We start from the raw sequence: 9237 nt of genomic DNA, 5'->3' as shown, positions 1-9237 counted from the left end.
TCCTCGAATGTGTTCTTTAAGTTTTGGAGACAGATGAAAATCGGATGGGACCAAGTCGGGGCTGTGTGGAGGTCAATCGACGGCAGTAAACGAGCAGCATCGGAGTGCTGCACACGTCGCAGCGCTCGGCTGTAGTTCGGCGTTGTAATGCTGAAGAGGAGGGTGTTCCACGTGCGGACCAACTCTTCCAATTCGTGCTTTCAGTTTTCTGAGCTGTTTCTCTCGCACCGACACAGTTACATCACACACCGCTATGCTACACGGTACAAATCGGAGCCCTCTAGCAGCAGAGGACTGCAGATATGTGGAATAAAGATGTAGAATGTTACTAACGTTTTTTTAACTCGGAAGCTTAAGAGTTATCAAATAAAACATTTGGAGTCACTACTTCTCAGCACGCCCTCGTGTTATATGCACAAAAATCAAAAGACTGTTTCTGAGCAAAGTATGCTATTCTTTTAATTGAACATCTTTGTAATGTATATCAGTAGTAAACCTTATGGTGATGGTGAAATTTCGTATTTATATTTACATTGCAAGGCGATTAATCTGTGGCCAATATACAATAACAAATGCAGTAGCCAGGTGGATATTAACTGCAATACCACCCACATAGCCACGGTAAGTGGAAGAATTGGTTTTCCGACACATGTCGCCATGTAACTGTCGCTCATGGCGACACATTAAAGAGGGTATGAAGAGTCGAGGGGCATGAAATGGAAGCAGTGGTTGGGAAGGGAGTGAGACAGCGTTGTAGTCTATCCCTGATGTTATTCAATTTGTTTACTGAGCAAGCAGTAAAGGAAACAAAAGAAAAATTCGGAGTAGGAATTAAAACACATGGAGAAGCTGTATTATAAAGAACACTGTGGTCTTTTTATTTTTGAAATTTGCCCAAAAAACCTGTCTTACTAAATTTTTCCAAAAATTTCACTATTAATATATTATTCATGAAAAATGTCAGCTTGTTGGAAAATAGTGGAAATGCATGTAAGAAATGTTTTGTGTTTTACCGTTAATATAACACAGCTTGAGATAAGGGACATGGAAATAGATCAATTTAACATGGTGGAGATAGAAGATACCTTCTCCCCATGAACTATGACTTTAAAAACAAATGAATGTTTTCAAATCAACAGCTCATTTACTGAAGTCATTACTAGAAACGTGATTAATCTCCACAAAAATTTGGAAGTTAATTACTTTGGTGCAAGAAAGGCTCCATCATTCAGGAAAACGAATTTTCAATAACTTGCCAGCAGCCATAAAAAGCTTTACTACTGCAAATTTCACTTTAAGAGGAGCCTAAAGGATTTATTAAACCATCTCCTCTGACACCATTAATGAATTGCATTTTGTAGTAGAACTAGGGCGCACGCTATTGAGAGTGAGTGAGTGACAGAGAGGGGGGGGGGGGGGTCAAATAATGCGAGTGCAATTAGAAGTATGTCTAAATTTTCATTCCTCATTCCACGTCCATGATCAGTCCTCTTGCTATCTGTGGAAGGTAAATTAGCGTATTAGTTTCCCCAGTGAGTATCTCCTCACTATAGATCAATTGCAACAGAAAGTACATATAATCTAATCTAACCCTCTTGTCTGTCCCATTTCTGTTGAAGGTTACACATAAGACAAATACCTTCATATTATTGTTTTTGTGGTCTTCAGTCCAGAGGTTGGTTTGATGCAGCTCTCCATGCTACTGCAACATGTACAAGCTTCATCTCCCAATACCCACTGCAACCTACATCCTTCTGAATCTGCTTAGTGTATTCATCTCCTAGCCTCCCTCCTCGATTTTTACCCTCCAGGTTGCCCTCCAATATTAAATTGGTGATTCCTTCATGCTCAGAACGTGTCCTACCAACCGATCCCTTCTTCTAGTCAAGTTGTGCCACAAAATTCTCTTCTCCCCAATCCTATTCAATATCTCTTCATTAGTTATGTGGTCTATCCATCTGATCTTCAGTATTCTTCTGTAGCACCATATTTCTAAAGTTTCTATTCTCTTCTTGTCCAAACTCTTTATCACCCATGATTCACTTCCATACATGGCTACACTCCATACAAATACTCGGAGAAAAGACTTCCTGATACCTAAAGCAATACTCGATGTTAACAAATTTTTCTTCTTCAGAAACACTTTCCTTGCCATTGCCAGTCTACATTTTATATCATCTCTACTTCGACCATTTCAGTTATTTTGCTCCCCAAATAGCAAAACTCCTTTACTACTTTAAGTGTCTCATTTCCTAAGCTAATTCCCTCAGCATCACCCAACTTAATTCGACTACATTCCATTATCCTCGTTTTGCTTTTATTGATGCTCATCTTATATCATCCTTCAGGACACTCCATTCCGTTCAGCTGCTCTTCCAGGTCCTTTGCTATCTCTCAGAGAATTATGTCATCGGCGAACCTCAAGGTTTTAATTTCTTCCCCATTGATTTTAATTCCTACTCCGAATTTTTCTTTTGTTTCCTTTACTGCTTTGCTTAATAAACAGATTGAGTAACATTAGGGATACACTACAACCCTGTCTCACTCCCTTCCCAACCACTGCTTCCCTTTCATGCCCCTCGGCTCTAATAACTGACATCTGGTTGTACAAATTGTAAATAGCCTTTCGCTCCCTCTATTTTACCCCTGCCACCTTCAGAATTTGAAAGAGTATTCCAGTCAACATTGTCAGAAGATTTTTCTAAGTCTACAAATGCTAGAAACGTAGGTGTGCCTTTCCTTAATCTAGCTTTTAAGAGAAGTCGTAGGGTCAGTATTGCCTCACGTGTTCCAATATTTCTACGGAATCCAAACTGGTGTTCCCCGAGGTCGGCTTCTATCAGTTTTTCCATTCTTCTGTAAAGAATTGGCGTTAGTATTTTGCACCCGTGACTTACTAAACAAATAGTTCGGTAATTTTCACGTCTGTCAACACCTGATTTATTTGAGATTGGAATTATTATATTCTTCTTTAAGTCCGACGGAATTTCGCCTGTCTGATACATCTTGCTCATCAGATGGTAGAGTTTTGTCAGGACTGGCTCTCCTAAGGCTGTCAGTAGTTCTAATTGAATGTTGTCTACTCCCGGGGCCATGTTTCGACTTAGGACTTTCAGTGCTCTGTCAAACTCTTCACGTAGTATATCATCTCCCATTTCACCTTCATCTACATCCTCTTCCATTTCCATTATATTGTCCTCAAGTATATTGCCCTTGTATAGATCCTCTATATACTCCTTCCAACTTTCTGCGTTCCCTTCTTTGCTTATAACAGGGTTTCCATCTGAGCTCTTGATATGCATACAACTGGATCTCTTTTCTCCAAAGGTTTTTTATTTATTTATTTATTTATTGTTCTGTGGGACCAAATTATGGAGAAATCTGCATGGTCATGGAACGAGTCAATACATGAAATTATAACACGATAGTAGAAACAGAGAAAATGAAATATAAAAACATACTCAGGCGTCAAGTCGTAAGTTTAAACAAAGAAAATCAACAACAAGGTGTATACATCGACAAGGAAAAAAAATTCCCGGATTTTTCCCGGGTTTTCCTAGTTGAAAATACACTTTCTCCCGGTTGAAAATACACTTTTTCCGTGTTATCTGACAGTATACTTTTCCTCGGCACTGTAAAACTTGTCAATCCTTACAATGTTTATGGTTTTCTACACAGACGTAGAATTTGACGGCACCTTAGAAAACGAAACCCAGGGGGGAAAAAACATCTTTTGGAAAGATCTTTGATGTGCACCAACATGTACGCTGCATTTTTCCTTGTTACGGAGGTATAAATTCGAATTCCACCAAACACTGCATGTTACTTTCCGAAGCAATGAAATCGAGATTGCGACGCGCTTTTGTAATCCAGTCATAGCTCATGTCACGTGATCTCGCCAGCTGATGACAGCATAGGACACGTAATCTAGTCAACCAATAGCAATATCACTCTTAAGTAGCGCGAACAAACAAAAAAGAAAAGTTAATGGTGGAAATTAACAGACATAGTGTGACTACAAGAAAAACAAAGCTTTCACAAATAATATTCGTCTCAAAGATTAATAAGCTGCAAGAGAAGCTAAGCTTCCACATATAATGCTGATCTTTTTGCGCGAATTACACTTTAAGATACATCACACAAATTTGCCAGTAAAACTTTTAATATCGACATAAATATCTGATCTTCTGTGCTCGAAATTCTTCTAGATGGTCGTCCTCAAAGACTTGATTTTTGAAAGAGAGTCAAACGCTCTGTGATCTAAGAAATTCATCGTACATTCTCGCACATAGTTCATCTTGCGTAAAAGGAAATTTACTTTGAAAGTAACACTTTTCAAACCATCATTCGCAGTATTTTCCCGTGACCTGTCAGAAATTGGTTCGTTTCAGCAGTTGCCAGAGAGCGCGAGGTACCAGGCGTCACTGCGCCTGCGCGGCTACGATGACGCAGGAAGCCCGCATGTCCGTACGTGTAAAACATGAAAAGATCTTGCATTATGTCATAAAAGAAACAAGACATCAAAGGATACTTCGAGAGCATCGGAAATCGTGAACCAAACTAAAATGCATAGTTCGGCTTAAAGTGCACAATCATATGTCCAGATTCGGATGTAAATTTTCTTGAGTACTAGTAATCTATTGTCTCATGTTTGGTTCATTATTATGACATAATGCCATACGAGCTAGAAGATGGAAAACGTGCACCTGAAATGCAGCGAACAGTTGAAACTAGCCAAAAGTGTGAAATCAAACACTTCGTTTCAAATTAATTGACTGCCTCAGCGCAAAAGATTAATAAAAGTCAAATCTCTTTAGCAAACAGACAAAAATATCTTCATTGTTCTGCAAGGCGATTAATGCTTGACAGTCAGAAAGGTGGAAATAAAACGTGAAACTAACAACATATTTTAGCCTTCCGTAACTATGCGAACGTATTTTAATTCATTTGGTAGCTCCCGGTCATAGAAATCCTTTTTGTTTTCATTTAATGTGAGAGCGATAATCGAAGAGGAAACAGCAAAATCACTAAACGTGAACACAGGTGACGTGGAGACTAGCCACCTCCCCACTACAACTAAGACTGCTCTGTGCATCAGCCCCGGATCTACGATTTCCGAACCGGAGCAATTTAGATAGTGGCGCCAAGCCACACTACTGTAACCACAAGCGGGAGAAGGTACTACTCACACGCCACTCAACTGCGCACGCGCAAGAGCCCGCCCGCAACTACTCAAATGAATCTAATGTAAACAGCTGTCACGTCACGCTCATCGGAGGCAATTTGTTGTTAGGAAGCACTGCATATTCTTCCTAAAGCCTTTGACACACTTTGGTTGGCAGACGCTTGTATGAGCACAGTGTTTTGTTGTTGTATATGGCGCATTTCCTTTGCGACTTAAGTCTTATTTTCGTTTCTTTTTCTCTCGTTCATGTTTTCTTGCTGCAGTATTATTCTGCAAAAGCGGGATACAGTAATATCCTTCGTTAGAGTATTGGTTACTACCAGTCATAATGACAAAAATTTAACTGGTAACTAAAACAATGAAAAATTCCCGGAATTCTAAAAAATACCTGGGTTTTTCCCGGTTTTCTCCCGCACGAAAAAAATTCCCGAGTTTTTCCCGGATGTCCCGGGTCGTATACACCCTGAACAATGTAACACTGGAATTTGCTTATTTTTTCAGCTTTCCAGGATCTCCTCGACAGAATAGAAGCAGTGATCTATGAGGAAACTCTTCAGTTTAGACTTAAAAGAATTTGGGCTACTGATAAAATTTTTGAGTTCTTGTGGTAGCTTATTGAAAATGGATGCAGCAGAATACTGCACTCCTTTCTGCACAAGAGTCAAGGAAGTGCATTCCACATACAGATTTGATTTGTGCCTAGTATTAACTGAGTGAAAGCTGCTAACTGTTGGGAATAGGCTAATATTGCTAACAAAAAACGAAATTAAAGAAAATATATACTGTGAGGGCATGTCAGAATTCCCAGACTATTGAATAGGGGCCGACAAGAGGTTCTCGAACTTTCACCACATATAGCTCGAACAGCCCGTTTTTGAGCCAAAAAAATCCCTTTTGAATCAGAAGAATTACCCCAAAAAATAATACCATACGACATAAGCGTATGAAAATATGCTAAGTAGACTATTTTTCGTGTTGAAATGTCATTTATTTCAGATACTGTTCTAATGGTAAATAAAGCAGCATTTAGTTTCTGAACAAGATCCTGGACATGGGCTTTCCACAACAGCTTACTATCTATCCGAACGTCTAGGAACTTGAACTGTTCCATCTCGCTTATAATATGCCCATTCTGTCTGATCAAAATATCGGTCCTTGTTGAATTGTGAGTTAGAAACTGTAAAAACTGAGTCTTACTGTGATTTAGCATCAAATTGTTTTCCACAAGCCACAAACTTATTTCATGACCTACATTATTTGATACCGTTTCAATATTACACACAAGATCCTTCACTGCCAAGCTGGTGTCATCAGCAAACAGAAATATTTTTGAATCACCTGTAATACTAGAAGGCATATCATTTATATAAATAAGAAACAGCAGTGGCCCCAGCACCGACCCTTTGGGAACGCCCCCACTTAACATTGAGACTGAACATCATTACCACTCTCAATATTGCGGAGAATTACCTTCTGCTTTCTGTTCTTAAAGTAAGAGGCGAACAAATTGTATGCTACTCCCCTTACTCCATAATGGTCCAACTTCTGCAGTAATATTTTGTGGTCAACACAGTCAAAAGCCTTCATTAAATCAAAGAAAACACTTAGCGTTCGCAACCTTCTATTTAATCCGAAAAACCTCACGGAGAAAAGACAATATAGCATTTTCAGTTGATAAACCATTTCTAAAACCAAACTGTACATTTGACAGCAAATTATGTGAATTTAAATGCTCCAGTAACCTTGTATATACAACCTTCTCGATAACTTTAGCGAACACCGATGTCATGGAAATAGGTCTAAAGTTGTCAACATTATCCCTGTCTCCCTTTTTATAAAGTGGCTTCACTAGAGAGTACTTTAATCGGTCTGGAAACTGACCACTCCTAAAGGAAAAGTTACAGATATGGCTAAGTACTGGGCTAACATACACAAATCAATACTTCAGTATTCTGCCAGATACCCCGTAACATCCATGAGAGTTCTTGGTCTTTAGTGATTTAATTATTAAGTCAATCTCCCTCTTATCAGTATCATGGAGGAACATTTCAGGTAACAGTCTCGGAACACTTTATTCTAAGAGCGCTATATGATTCCCTGTTGGGGCTAGGTTTCTATTTAGTTCACCTGCTATATTCAGAAAGTGATTATTAAATACTGTACATATATGCGACTTATCAGTAACATGAACATTCCCACTACGCAGTGATTCTATATCCTCGACCTGTCTCTGCAGACCAGCCACTTCCTTTACAACTGACCATATGGTTTTAATTTTATCATGAGACTTAGCTATTCTATCTGCATACCACGTACTTTTTGCCTTCCTAACAAAATTTTTAAGCACCTTACAATTCTGTTTGTAATGGGCTGCTGCATTTAGATTTTGGCTGTTTCTAACGTTTTGATATAATTGCCACTTTGTTCTACAAGATATTCTTATCCCTCTAGTCAGCCACCCAGGCTGCCTGGTTGTGCTAGTACCCTGTTTTGAACGTTCTAACGGAAAGCAACTTTCAAAGAGCACGAGAAAAGTCTTGAGAAAAGCATTATATTTATCGTCTACTGTATCAGTGCTATAAACATCTCGCCACTCTTGTTACTTGATAGGGTTTACAAAGGTCTCTACAGCAACTGGATCAGCTTTCCTACACAGTTATTAACTATATTTAACATGTGTTGCAGCACAAAAATCTTTTAGAGCTAAAATTTGTGCATCATGACCTGAAAGGCCATTCACATTTTTGCTAACAGAATGCCCTTCTAGTAATGAGGAATGAACAAAAATGTTGTCTATGGTTTTTCTACTGTTCCCTTGCACTCTAGTTGGAAAGAATACGGTTTGCATTCGATTATATGAATTACGGAGGTCTACCAGCATCCTTTCCCTTGTACAATCACTTATACAATTAATATTGAAGTCACCACATATAACAAACTTTTTGTATTTCCTATAAAGTGAACCAAAAACCTCCTCTGGCTTTAGCAAAAATGTTGTGAAATCGGCGTCTGGGGATCTATAAATAACAACAATTAGAAGTTTAGCTCCATTAAATTTAACCACACCTACACAACATTCAAACACCTTTTCAGTGCAGTACTTTGAAACATCAATTGACTAATGGGATGCCGTTTTTCACATACATGGCTACTCCCCCACACCGCAAAGAGCTCCATGAAAAGGTGCCAGCCAACCTGTATCCTGGTAAAGGAAGCCTCTGAATTATCTCCTTATTTAAAAAGTGTTCAGATATACCAATTATTTCAGAGTCAACATCTATAAGCAGTTCACTAACTTTATCTCTAATACCTTGTATATTTTGATGAAATATACTAATTCCCTCAATACTCGGATACCTAAGCTTTGTCAAAAGTGGTTCCTTTGTTAGAGAGACTTCCCTTAAGCAGGAATATCTATCAGCTGACTTCAATCTAAAAAAGGTGCAGCTCTAACACCCACTACTGCAGGAATTTTCCCATGAGTGATCCCACCACCCCCACCTATGCTGCCACTTTTATTTTCCTGTAGGCAGTTTCTATCTTACCCCTAGTGATATGCGCCTCTACATCCTTACATTTGTCCTCTAGCCATCCCTCCTCAGCCATTTTGCACTTCGCGTCGATCTCATTTTTGAGACGTTTGTATTCCTTTTTCCCTGCTTCATTTACTGCATTTTTGTATTTTCTCCTTTCATCATTTAAATTCAATATATCTTCTGTTACCCAAAGATTTCTACTAGCCCTCGTCATTTTACCTACTTGATCCTCTGCTGCCTTCACTATTTCATACCTCAAAGCTACCCATTCTTCTTCTACTGTATTACTTTCCCCCATTCCTGTCAATCGTTCCCTAATGCTCTTCCTGAAACACTCTACAACTTCTGATTATGTCAGTTCATCCAGGTCCCATCTCCTTAAATTCCCACCTTTTTGCAGTTTCTTCAGTTTTAATCTACAGTTCATAACCAATAGATTGAGGTCAGAGTCCACATTTGCCCCTGGAAATGTCTTACAATTTAATACCTGGTTCCTAAATCTCTGTTTTACCATTA

The sequence above is a fragment of the Schistocerca serialis genome, chromosome 3 (assembly GCF_023864345.2).
Source record: "Schistocerca serialis cubense isolate TAMUIC-IGC-003099 chromosome 3, iqSchSeri2.2, whole genome shotgun sequence".
In the NCBI taxonomy this organism is placed as follows: Eukaryota; Metazoa; Arthropoda; class Insecta; order Orthoptera; family Acrididae; genus Schistocerca; species Schistocerca serialis.
This window is presented reverse-complemented; position numbering follows the sequence as displayed.